The sequence below is a fragment of the Nomascus leucogenys genome, chromosome 19 (assembly GCF_006542625.1).
Source record: "Nomascus leucogenys isolate Asia chromosome 19, Asia_NLE_v1, whole genome shotgun sequence".
NCBI lineage: Eukaryota > Metazoa > Chordata > Mammalia > Primates > Hylobatidae > Nomascus > Nomascus leucogenys.
The window spans coordinates 16,824,151-16,836,879 of record NC_044399.1 but is presented as its reverse complement, the minus strand read 5'-3'; the positions used below and the strand labels follow the sequence as shown (position 1 = coordinate 16,836,879).

Genomic DNA, 12,729 nt, shown 5'->3' with positions numbered 1-12,729 from the left:
CGAGAACTCACTCACTACCCTGAGAACGGCATGGGGTAACCGCCCCATGATTCAATTACCTTCCACCTCTCCCTCCCACGACATGTGATTATGGGAACTACAATTCAAGATGAGATTTGGGTGGGGACACAGCCAAACCACACTAGCGACCAAGCTGAGACTCAAAGCAAGAACTCAACCTCTTTTACAACAGCTGCAAAATAAATAAATAAATAAATAAATAAATAAATAACTTAGGAATATACCTAACTAAAGATTTTATATTATTATTTTTAATATAAAACTTTGTAATTAACTTGTTTAGCTTCAGAAAAAATGGTATATGGTATATGTATATATACACGTATATATGTATATATACACGTATATATGTACATATGTATGTATATATATGCATGTATATATGTCTATGTATATGTATATGTGTATATATACCTATATGTAATATATGTATATGTGTATATATACCTATATGTATATATGTCTATATACCTATATATGTATGTATATACGTATATATTTATGTATACATATATGTATATGTGTATATATGTATATATGTGTATATATGTATATATGTATGTGTATATATGTGTGTATATATATATTTTTTATTGAAATCACACTGCATTTATAATTTAACTTAGTGAGAAGGGGCAACTTTTTTGCATTGAGCTTTCCTACTCCTAAACATGGATTATCTTTCTATTTATACAGTCTAATTTTGTGCCCTTCAGAAATATTTCATATGGTTTGTTCAGGAGATTTTGGATATTTATTGATAAGTGCTTTGCCTAGGTTATTTATTTATTTACATCACAAATGGGAGGTTTTCCTTTTCATTGTTGTTTCTCAGCAAGTTTTGTTTGTTTATATGGAATGGAGCCTGAATCATAACATGGCATTCTGGGCCTTCCATCTCTCTCTTTTCTGTTTCATTTATTACATTTTTCTTGTGCTAACCATATGTTCTTCAAGAAATATTTTCCATAAATGCCCCTAAAGAGCCCTGTTTTTTGAATTCTTCAGCCCTGCTTAAGTATCCTTCTTGATTCCCTCCCCAACTTTTTTTCGTCTGTAATTTTGTAAACTCTTCTACACCTTCTAAGTCCTCTCTTCCACATATTTCTCCTACAGCATTTAGGTCTGCATTCAAATGCTACACAACATAAGTTGGTTTTCAGTTACCTTTCTGGGCGTGCTTGTCTATTATATAAAGCAAGCCTCTAAGATACAGAATGGCAGGAACTGTGCTCCACACTTTGATTTTTTTTTTTTGGTACCCAGTATATTGAACCTACTGCATGCTCAATAAAATTTGTCTGTTGATCTTCACCAAATATTTTAAATTATCTCTGGTAACTATCACTTTCATTAGAACAGCTTGATACATTCTAATTCTGGTGATCTAATATGCATAACAGCCCTTAGGAGCTGAGTCAGGAGAGAACTTTCATCCCACCTCCAAGAGACAGCCCATTGGAAGATTAAGAAACCTGCCCCCACAGAATGCCAGGTCTAAGCCAGGCTTGAAGCCAGCTCTTCCAAGAGTTCAGGGCTTTTTCTGCTGAACTTTTTGGCCCCTTTCTGCTCAAAGAGCTGAGTCATAAGTTGTCCTAAATAGCCCTCAGGAGTGTCTTCTCCAGCTTTGAGAACAAGTTGCTGGAGTTTGAAAAAGAAGGAGAGTTTGGAGTCATTGCAGTTTCAGTGGGCCTATAGTAACACAGGTCTTAAAATTTCTGTCCAGTTCAAACACACAAAATAAGTTTATTTCCCTAATTACTGTTGATTTTGAAACAAGCATGACCAAACTGCTTGTTTTGTAAGTAAATCACAAAACTTGGAAGTAGTAGCAACTCTCTAATCCTTTGTTGAGATCCTTCATCAATAATTAGAATAATAGTAGTCCCACTTGAATAACATATCTGGTTCAAAGCCACAAACAGACCTTGAGAGACCAAAGAAAAGTAGAATACTACAGTTCTTCTCACTTGTGTTCTGTGCTATGAGCTTCCACACATATTGCTTTCATGCTTCTTCCTTCTTGGGAAGGCATTGTGACTTCATGAATAGAAGCAATGGCTTAAGCCCAGAAAGACCAATTTCAATTTTGTTTCTTTCATTACTGTTTATTGGGCATGTAACTTAACCTCTCATACTTCTAAAATATTTTCTTCCTATGGGGAGAGACTGTACTAAAATTTTTGCAGAGTGTTTTATAATCTGGAGATTAAATGCACTATGTAAAGCCACCACCAAGTTGTTATTAATTATAGCCAGGACTTAAGTCAGCTGTCAGTATTGCAAGGAGGAGCAAGTCCACTGCGTAAAATGACAATCCCTTCATGAGCTTTCAAATGCATAGAACTTGCTGACACAAATACTGCAGCACACCAAAGGGTAGAAAATGAAGGTAATGATTGCAGTGGAATAGAAGGATGTCTGCTGGTGTAGTATCAGAGAACTCTTAGTTAAAAAAGAATAATCTGAAATTTGTTTTAAAAACTGAAGACTGTTTGATGGTAAAGCTGCAGAATCCTTTCTGTCTGCTTCCAGCCCTATGAGAACCTGGATAGCATTCACATGTATTGACATCTGACAGGAAAAAACAGAATTACTGCAGAGGCTGTTGGAGAGCTCATTGTATTATGACTAAGCTCACTCAGAATCAAATTCTTTCCAGTTTCATTAAAGGGTTTTGTGCCTGGTGTATCATAAGTGCTTAGTAAATGTTACTCTTATTATTTTGCTTGGAAGAAGAAAAATACTGCACCCACGGGTCACCACAGACATAAGATGATGCACACAGCATTGCTTTCACAAATAGCAGTAAGTGTGCATATCTGTCTATACCTGAGCCAGTGAAGAATATCTCCAACTTTGTCTTTTGTTCCCCAGAAAAATACTTGGAGGTTTTTGGAGCTCACCATGTTTTATCCCTGCAAATAGACTTGATTTTAGTTTAGACTGGATTCTTCAACCATTGTCTCCAGACAAAAAGTCATTACACAGCCGTGGTAGAACATTCATTCTCTGAACCTTTTCATAGAATCCACTGGGGCAAAGGTTTTCTCTATCAAGCCAGGTGATTAGAAAGAGCATAGAAAAGGCTGGTAACTATCCTCTAGACTACAGCCTTATATGAATGTTAGATTTTCATAGCTTGTGTTATTCCACAATTTCCCCTGCTTCTTCTCCTACCAGTTGGTTGCTTGTAATTTGGGCAGCTGGGCTTTGGTGGCTCAGACCTTCTCCTTCATGGAAGGCTCTAAGCCTCCCTAGTAAAGTTCCATATTTTTATTATGTAGGATTGACCACCAACTACAAAAGAACTTTTTAGATTTCCCTAGGGAAATAAGCAGGGGGCAAATGCATACTAGTCACCATCATAATGTTTTAGTTTTTCCCGTTACATTAACCCCTTTTTCTTGTTTAAGACGAACTATTTTAGGCTATCTCTCAAGACAGCTTTGCCATCAGAGTGACCACAGAAGATGACAATAACAGCAGGTGTTGTTTGTTGAAAGCTCAGCTGGTATCTGGTGTTGTGGTGAGTATTTAAAATTCATTATCTCACTTAAAATGTAAGTCATCCCTGAAACTCAGAGAGGTTAAGTAACTTTCTCAGCATCATACAGAGGTGAAGTTATCAGGATTCACACCTAGGCTTATACCTCTTGAATTTTTTATAGTTATTCTATATGCTATTGGTAATGTCAATAATAACACCACCAGGAATTAAGTTGGTCATATTTTCCCTTTGATGTTAGGCAGCGAATAAGTAAAGCATCCTAATATTAAAAATCAAATAAACAAATGGACAGAAACCCAGATGGTTATTATTATTTTTGTTAAAGAGCACACTCTATTGGGAACAGACTGCTGCACAGTGACCAACAAAGGCCACCCAATGGGCACTTACTCATCGTACTCCAAAAGACACGGGATGTTTTGCTAATAAAAATCAATGGGAACAGGGATTCCTCTGGGCAACTCCCCCAACCTCATCCTTTTCAGGGGTCAAGGAATCTCCCAACCATTTTCCTCATGGCAGCTGTGGTTCACTAGAGATAGAGGCCCTCAGGGGTGCCTTCCTGTTTCTTATAAAGAAGATTTTCTTTACATTTTTTGAAGTATTCATTTGTTACTTTCATTCTACATTCTCTTGAGGCCATCAGACCAGCTTCTGTACAGATTGCCTTGATGTCAGCACCAGACAGGTCATCTTTAACCATGATCAAGTCATTCAGGGTTATGTCATCGGCCAGTGTCATCCTGCTTGTGTGATTCTGAAAGATATGCTTCTTAGTCCTTTCATCAGGCAGGGGGAACTCGATCTTCCTGTCAATGCAGCCTGGTCTGATAAGTGCTAGATCCAAAGTTTCTATTTGGCTTGTGGCCATAATAACTTTCATGTCTCCCCTAGAATCAAATCCCTTCAACTGGTTCAACAGTTCCAACATTGTTCACTGAATTTCTCTCTCACCACCAGAATTTGAGTCATATCTTTTTGTCCCAATGGCTCCAATTTCATCAGTAAACATGATGGATGGTTCATGTTCTTCAGCAACTCAAAACAATTACCGTACGAGTTTGGGCCCATCACCTAGGTACTTCTGAATAAGTTCAGAGCCAACCACTCTCAAGAAAGTGGCTGAGGTTTGGTTTGCTACTGCTTTGGATAACAAGGTTTTGCCTGTGCCAGGTGGACCACAGAAAATGACCCCCTTAGGAGGCTTTATACCCATCTCTTCATATTATTCAGGATGGGTGAGAGGAAACTCCACAGCTTCCTTAATTTCCTGAATTTGGTTGTCCAGCCCCCCAATATTGGCATAGGTCTCCTGGGGGGCCTTTTCCATCTTCATCACTGTGACCAGGGGATCCGTGTCATCCATCAGCACCCCTATCACGGCATGCACCTTGTCGTTGAGCAGGATCGAGCAGCCAGTTTCCAGAAGATCTTTGTCTACAAATGAAAGAATGTTGACATAGTGTTCTGAACCCACAGATGTAGACATGATGGCATGATTGTCATCCATGATCTCTTCCAAGGTTCCTACTGACATCAGGGTCCCCCTCAGATCATCCACTTTTGATCTTTCCTCTTCTTGCTTTTCTTCTAATGGTTCATTTGTTCCTGATTTCTAATGAATTCTTCCTCCATGAGAAGATAGTCTTTAATTCTCTCTAACGTCAGTAATTTTAACTGGCACTGAGTGTGAGGTGTCGCCAGTGGCAGTTTGCTGGCTGCATCTGGTCCCTTTGTTTTCTTCTTCTTTTTCCTCACTCTAGTTGGTACAAAGGTTCATATTTCTTTTTCTTGTCCTTGTCATCCTTCTTGCCACTTCCAGGACCATCTGGGTCTGACTTTGAGCCATCTTGCCTTGGCCACTTGAGCTAAAAAACTCGGATTATTAAGATGCCTGTTGGTTACTTAACAATTTTAGTTTCACTATATTATTTAGCTACAAATAGCAGTGGGTTCAAACATTTTCCCTTGCTGGGGATATAATTTCTAGAAAGTGTTCTTTGCAGTGAAACTGAACTTGAAGCCATTAAGTAGTAATTAATATTAGCTCCTGCTTCGAAAGCATTATATTTAACACGGCTTCATAGGAATAATAATAATAATATGAAATGGGGTTTTGGTTTATAGTTTAATTCCAGGAAGAAAGCATATGCTTTTTAAAATTTACCAGAGTATTTAGTAACATTGTTTTCATCTCCAGTGAGCATGCATTGCTGATTTTAAAGAGACAATGCAGCTGCAAAAAAAATAGAAAAACAAAACAATTGCAGGACAGGAAGCTCAAGTTTTAGAGAAAGAGAGCTATAGTATCACGTAGTGGAGGTTACCCTGCTGTTCCAACAGAATGCTGAACAGTGAGTTTCATGCTGTTTTATCTAAGCAACAAATTGGCAAAAATACAAAACACAAGCCTAGAAAATGAACAGGAATCTAGTGAACAAATCACTTAATAGAGGTATTATTTTCTGTGTAACTCAGGTGTGAGCAAGGGTGGTCCCCTCAGTCTTGGTGTCAATTTCACACTCTGTGACAATCCAATGTCCTGTTGAAATGTTTTCAAATTCACAGGTGAAGAGGGCTAATGTTCTCATGGTCATGAGTTCAATCTTCCTCCAAGCTTAGTAGCACATTGAGAATTAGTTCTCAAAAGAATATTGCTGATTTGTTAAAGGGTGTATGGTTATGCTCTCAAACTGAAGGGACTTTTGCTCCAGTGGATATAGTGGGTCATAAGGGCATATGTTAGCACTTTCCGCACTGAATGCAAGATTAGGTTTTATATCTTCTGTTGGCCTGGGCCTCTTTGAGAGCTATCGACTTTTGGAATCACTTGGTAAATTGGCCGAAGTAGAATACCTTGCCTTTCTCTCGCAGAGTCCAGCAAACATTACTGGGTTATGTTTTTTTTTTTCTTTTTTTTTTTTCTTCTTAAGCATCTTGCTGCTCTATGTCTTATCAATATAATGTGTTTAATGGAATAAATCAGCATGGTGTCTTACAGGATTTTGAGTGGTTCTTGGGAATTAAATTGTGACACAGAATTGGGGAGTTGACAGCTGACAGTTGGCATTCTTACCACAGTAAAGGCATACTTTCGTCTTCACCAAGTGAAAACACATGATTCTTAGTGTTCTTTGTTTCTGGGAATGGATAAAAATGCATGTTATCTATCAATAACTGCAAACTAGGTGGCAATAACCCTTGTAAGAAAATCAATCTGGCAGGCAGCTATAATAGGCAATATTGCTATTCTTCTCAGTGTTTTGCACTTGCCAAAGAGAAATGCATTATGTTCTTTGAATCTTACAGCTTCCTAGAAATGAAAGCAGAATAGTTTTTCTCCCCATTTTACAGATATGAAGACCAAGTAACAGAGAGTACACTTTGTTGGGAAAACATTTATGAGGGTCCTGAGACTCTGAGGAGCTTGTTCTGAAGTGTCATTTTCCTTCAGCAGTTTTTTGTGTTTTTCCTTATAGATTAGCCTATGTTGCATTGCAGGCTGAGGGCAAGGGGCCTGAAGTCAGACTGCCTTAGTTGGAACTTGAATTCTGCCACTTGTCTTGGGCAAATTGCTCAGCTTCTCTGTGACTCAGTTTTCTCATCTGAGGATTAAATGAAGATTAAATATATGAATGCAAAGTAAAGTACACAAAATAGAGCCAGACACTATTAGCATTCTATCTATAGTTATTGAAGAAGCAATAACTGACAAGGTTAAAATCTTACAACCCAAAGTCAAATGTAGAAGATTTAAAATATTCTACATTAAAAATGTGTTTTCTATCAGGTCCTGGGCTACCTTCACCTTCTTCAGTGAATGGATCAAGTAGGAAACTATATCTCATTGGTTTAAAGTTGAGGTGACTTGTGTGCTAAGTGCCTCTGTTAGCATGCAGAGAACCCTTTGCATGATTAGCATTGACCTGACAAATTGCTGTACTCTCCAAGTGATTCAGCCAAGCCATTTCCCCAGTGCTGATAAAGCACCAATCCTAGGTATTGCACCACAGGGCCGCCATTATCTACCATTTCAGGAAGACAAGGAGCTTAGATGGAGAATATTACAATTATTTTCACAAATTAGATGGCTGTATTTGAATCTGAGAGCAAAAATTCATGGGTAATATATATCTTTCTATGTCTGTCTCTCTTGAATATAGAGAAGGTAGTTACAATTGGTAATTGAAACATTGCCTATCAGTGTGAAATTTATGAGATAAATTTTAATAAATACATGGACTTTTCAAGTGTCTTTTACTGATGAAAACAGCTGAATTCATTAAAACTAATTTGCACAATTTGTGGTTTATGGTGGAAACTGACGGCAAAAAAAATGGAGCATTTTTAATATAAGTACATTTTTGAACTTGGGATATTTTTGTTTACATCATGTTGGTAAATGTTTAAATCTTATACTTCAAAAAATTTGCATTTGAAGGGTGACAGACTTTTCTTTGCATCAATTCAAATTATTTAATTATGGTGGAGACAGAATTTATCTATTTTCATGAACCCGTTACATTTTCATTGAAGTTTAGAGATTTGAATTTTTTTCAGTTATAACTTTTATTAAATTGACTTGATGATATTTTGTTGCATATTTTTTCTTTTAGTATTATGGTGAAATCCTTTTGCTTTAAGTTGTGTAACTGCTATTTATATTCCTAATGGAATATAAGACCTTGGAGGCTTCTAGGGTTTCTCTTACTGCAACTGTCTACGATTAAAAGATTGAATTATTGGTCTCTTAGGATAGAAGCACATTCAGACTTGTTACTTGTTATAGCTTAATATCCATCTCATAAGAACCACTGAGAATCAATCTCCAATTTGCAAATAACCTGGATTTGAGGCATTGGTTTGTGAGTAATCTGTATCATTTTTGGGAGTTCTTTTTTTGTACTATAACAGTAAGTCAATATCAGTTGTTGCATTTTCTATTTGCTTAAAAATATTGGAGTATAAAATTGGTTCTCAGGCAGCTTGAGGTTTAGTTCCAGGTTTGCTTTTAGCTCACTTTAGTAACTTACTTAACTTCCGTGTGCCTTGGCATTTTCATCTATAAAATAAGGAGGGAGGAATTAGGTCAGACTGGAGCATCTTAAACGTTCTGTTTCTCAATTTCTCTTTGAATTTATCCAGGTAGATTCTGCACTAGCTTTGGCAGACTCAAGTCATAAGGTTGGTTAAGGTTAGAAAAGAGGATGAATAGGAGGGAGCACCTCAGATCAATTGGGAGCTAGGGAAATTAAACTGTTTATAAAGGAAGATCCTAGCAGAGCCTGCATAGAGGTCCTACACATGGACCCTCAAGGCTTGGCAAAATTAAGTGAAGTTTGATAATATGTCACTAAGATAATTGTGGTGGTAGGGAAGTGGGGGTATATTCTCAGAAGAAGCAGTGCAGAGAACAATTGCATTCAGCTGGTAATAAATAACACTCAGGGCCAGGCACTGCAGAAGCATGGCTCTGGATGATGGAGCACAGAGGGTTTGATCACAGGGAGATTGGTCAGAGAAGCACAAGACAAAATCATAGGAAATGCTGTAACTGGGAAGCCACAGGGTTGTCTGAAGCTCACTCAGCCCTATAATATAGACATTGGGTCTGCTGGCAGAAAAATATTAATTATCAGCTCTCCCAGCCTTAGGTAACACTGTGTCTAAATGCAGTATGTCTTCCTAGGGATTATGAATGACAGGGGGGATGAGAAATGACCAGAACCATCATGCCTCCTCTGCTCCTTCTGTAAAACCTTACTAGTGTTTCTATTTTTTATTTTATTTCATTTTTTATTTCCAGCAGGCAAGAAGAGAATCTGAAAAGTGATGAAGGAGGATGATAAGTACTTAGGGAAGAAGATTTTAAAAACTGAAAGTATCTGTTTTAGTTAGAATGGGAAAGATGTTTCCTTGGTTACAGATCTTTATAGGTGGTAGAATTATGGTGAAAACACTTTAAGGAAAATTACTTGATTGCTGGGAGGTATCAGAGTTTTTCAACAAATATTTCATTGAATAGAAATGGATTGAGCACCTGCTATGTGCAAAGCTTTGAACTGAGTGTTCTGGGGTATATGAACAATTATATTCTGTCATTCCAACACCTGAGGAGTTCACACAAAAGCTGAAGAGACAAAGCACACAAAGCAGTGAATTAAATGATAGAGCAAGACTTAAATATCCGTACAGAATGCTGTGGCATCAAGAGGGACTCCCCGTCCTCCTGAGTTCTGGACCAGTTGAGAAATATGCCAAATAGAATGCATATAGGGCAATAGATTACCTTTATTTTTAGTAGATAAAAGCTAAATTGAAGTACACACAGCTTAGTAAAGTTCTCAGTGAGCCGCTTGACACTGAAGTCCAGAATTAGACTTACATTCTTAGCCATGTGATGCCTCTGTCCCCATGGAACAGAGAAGAACCACTGTTTGTGGAAGAGCTTGTTTCCAAGAAGAAAAGAGAGGAGCTGAGTCTAATATCGTAAGTTTATTCTTTCCTACTTGGCCCTGAGATGAAGCAAACAAGGCATAGAGGAATATCAATAATTAAGCTCCTTGTTACAGAAGGATTTATCAAGAGTGGGGAAGAGGCATTTCCCTTGACAAAAGATAACAGTATCAGCAGTGAAGAAAGAACATGCAAAGTGACAAAGAAGCATCCAGATTTTAGGGGCTAGAGATAGGAAGGACAAGCTGGGCCACAGCGTGTTTAAAGGATTTTCCCAGGGGAAAGATTTGAGCTGGGTTTTTGGGATGATAACATTTATGTAGGCAAGAAGAAGAGCCTGCTGGTGGGTGTGGGAGGGATGATATGGGCAAAATACTGAGAACACAAGAAAGTATGTAAACCCAAAAGCAAGATGATGACAGTGGAAACTGCAAGAATGGGTGGAAGTAGCAAATGTTGAGAAGGGGATACCAATGAGGGGAGATAATATGTAGGAGGAGAAAAAAGGAGTATGAATTCAAGGGCAGGGATCTCAGTTCTCCTTTCCTTTGGTACTATAGTGTATCAGTTAACCTCTCCAGGACTGTCTCAATTTCCTCATCTGCAAAATGGGAGAATTTGGATAGCTGATTTCTCTAGCCATTGGTTAGCATGGCTGCCACTGCTAAGAGGAGCTATTAAGCTTGTCAGGTAGAACCAATGGCATTCTTCCCAGAAACAGAAAAAAAAAATTCCAAATTTATATGGAATCACAAAAGACTCAGAATAGTCAAAGCTATCCTGAGCAAAATGTACAAAACTGGAGGAATTGCATTACCTAACTTCAAATTACACTACTGAGCTATGGTAACCAAAACAACATGGTAGTGGCATAAAAACAGACACGTAGACCGATGGAACATCATGGAGAGCCCAGAAACAAATCCATGCGTCTACAGTGAGTTCATTTTCAACAAAGTTGCCAAGAATATACAGTGTGGAAAAGACAGTCTCTTTAATAAATGGTGATGGGAAAACTGGATATCCATATGCAGAAGAATAAAACTAGACCCCTATCTCTCACTGTCTACAAAAACCAAACAAAAATGGATTAAAGATTGAAATTTAAGATCTCAAATTATGAAAGTATGGCAAGAAAATCATGGGAAAGCTCTCCAGGACATTGGACAGGGCAAATATTTCTTGAGTAATATCCCACAATCACAGGCAACCAAAGCAAAATTGGACAAATGGGATTATATCAAGTTAAAAATCTCCTGCACAGCAAAGGATATAATCAACAAAGTGAAGAGATAACCCACAGAATGGGAAAAATATTTACAAACTACTCATCTGACAAGGGACTAACAACTAGACTATAAAAGGAACTCAAATATTTCTATAGGAAAATAACTAATAATCTGATTTTTAAAAAATGGGCAAAAGATCTGAATAGACATTTCTCAAAAATAGGACACACAAATGGCAAACAGGCATATGAAAATGTTTTCAACATCATTCATCATCAGAGAAATTCCAATCAAAACTACAAAAAGATACCATCTCACCCTGGTTAAAATGGCTTTTATCCAAAGGACGGGCAATAACAAATGCTAGCGAGGATGTGGAGAAAAGAGAACACTTGTACACTGTTGGTGGGAATGTAAATTACTACAACCACTATGAGAATAGTTTGGAGTTGCCTCATAAAACTAAAAATAGAGATACCATATGATCCAGCAATACCACTGCTAGATATATGCCCAAATGAAAGGAAATCAGTATATCGAAGAGATAGCTGCACTCCCATTTTTATTGCAGCACTATTTATAATAGCCAAGATTTGGAAGCAACCTGTGCCTATCAACAGATGAATAGATAAAGAAAATGTGTTACATATAACACTGTGGAGTACTATTTAGCCAGCAAAAACAATAAGATCCTGTTATCTGCAACACCATGGATGGAACTGGAGGTCATTATGTTAAGTGAAATAAACCAGTCATGGAAAGGCAGACTTCACATGTTCTCACTTATTTGTGGAAGCTAAAAATTAAAACACTTGAACCCATGGAGATGGAGAGTAGAAAGAGGGTTACCAGAGGCTGGGAAGGGTAGTGGTAGGGAGGGCCAGGGAGATGGGAGGGAAAAGGTAGGGATGGTTAATGGGTACAAAGCATAGAAAGAATGAATAATATCTAGTATTTTATATCATAATAGGGTGACTACAGTCAATAATAATTTAATTGCACATTTTAAAATAACTAAAAGAGTATAATTGAATTGTTTGTAACAAAAAGTATAAATGCTTGAGATGATGGATAGCCTATTTACCCTTGACGTGATTATTAAACATTGTATGTCTGTCCAAATATCTCATGTACCCCATAAATATATATACCTACTATAAAAATTTAAAAAAAGATTGTCAAGTAGAACCAGAGAGGTAAAGACCAGAACAGACATGTGGCATTCTTCTCTATACCCCTGGGAGATACAGAGATATAGAAGGCTTTCAGGAGTCAGAGGAGGTCTCTGAGAAGGAGGCTGTGTTATATCCCTGAATGCTGCTGACATCTCTGGTGAGGACTATCCTCTATAGCACGTTACACAGACTGAGTGTGGAGAGTGAGGAAGCTGAGTTAAAAACCTTCTCGGCTCTCAGTGCCTAGGTCTAGTTAAGAAGTACCCAGGGTAGAGCCTGACCCATAAGTCAAAGGGCACAGCAGAGAGCCAGGGAGGCCAGTAGAAGTCCGCCTTGT

General features: G+C 37.7%; 1 pseudogene; it reads right to left on the bottom strand.

Moving 5' to 3' along the window:
* Positions 1–4,064: 4,064 nt before the first annotated feature.
* On the bottom strand, positions 4,065–5,182 carry LOC100579444 (annotated as a pseudogene).
* Between the last annotated feature and the right edge of the window lie 7,547 nt (positions 5,183–12,729).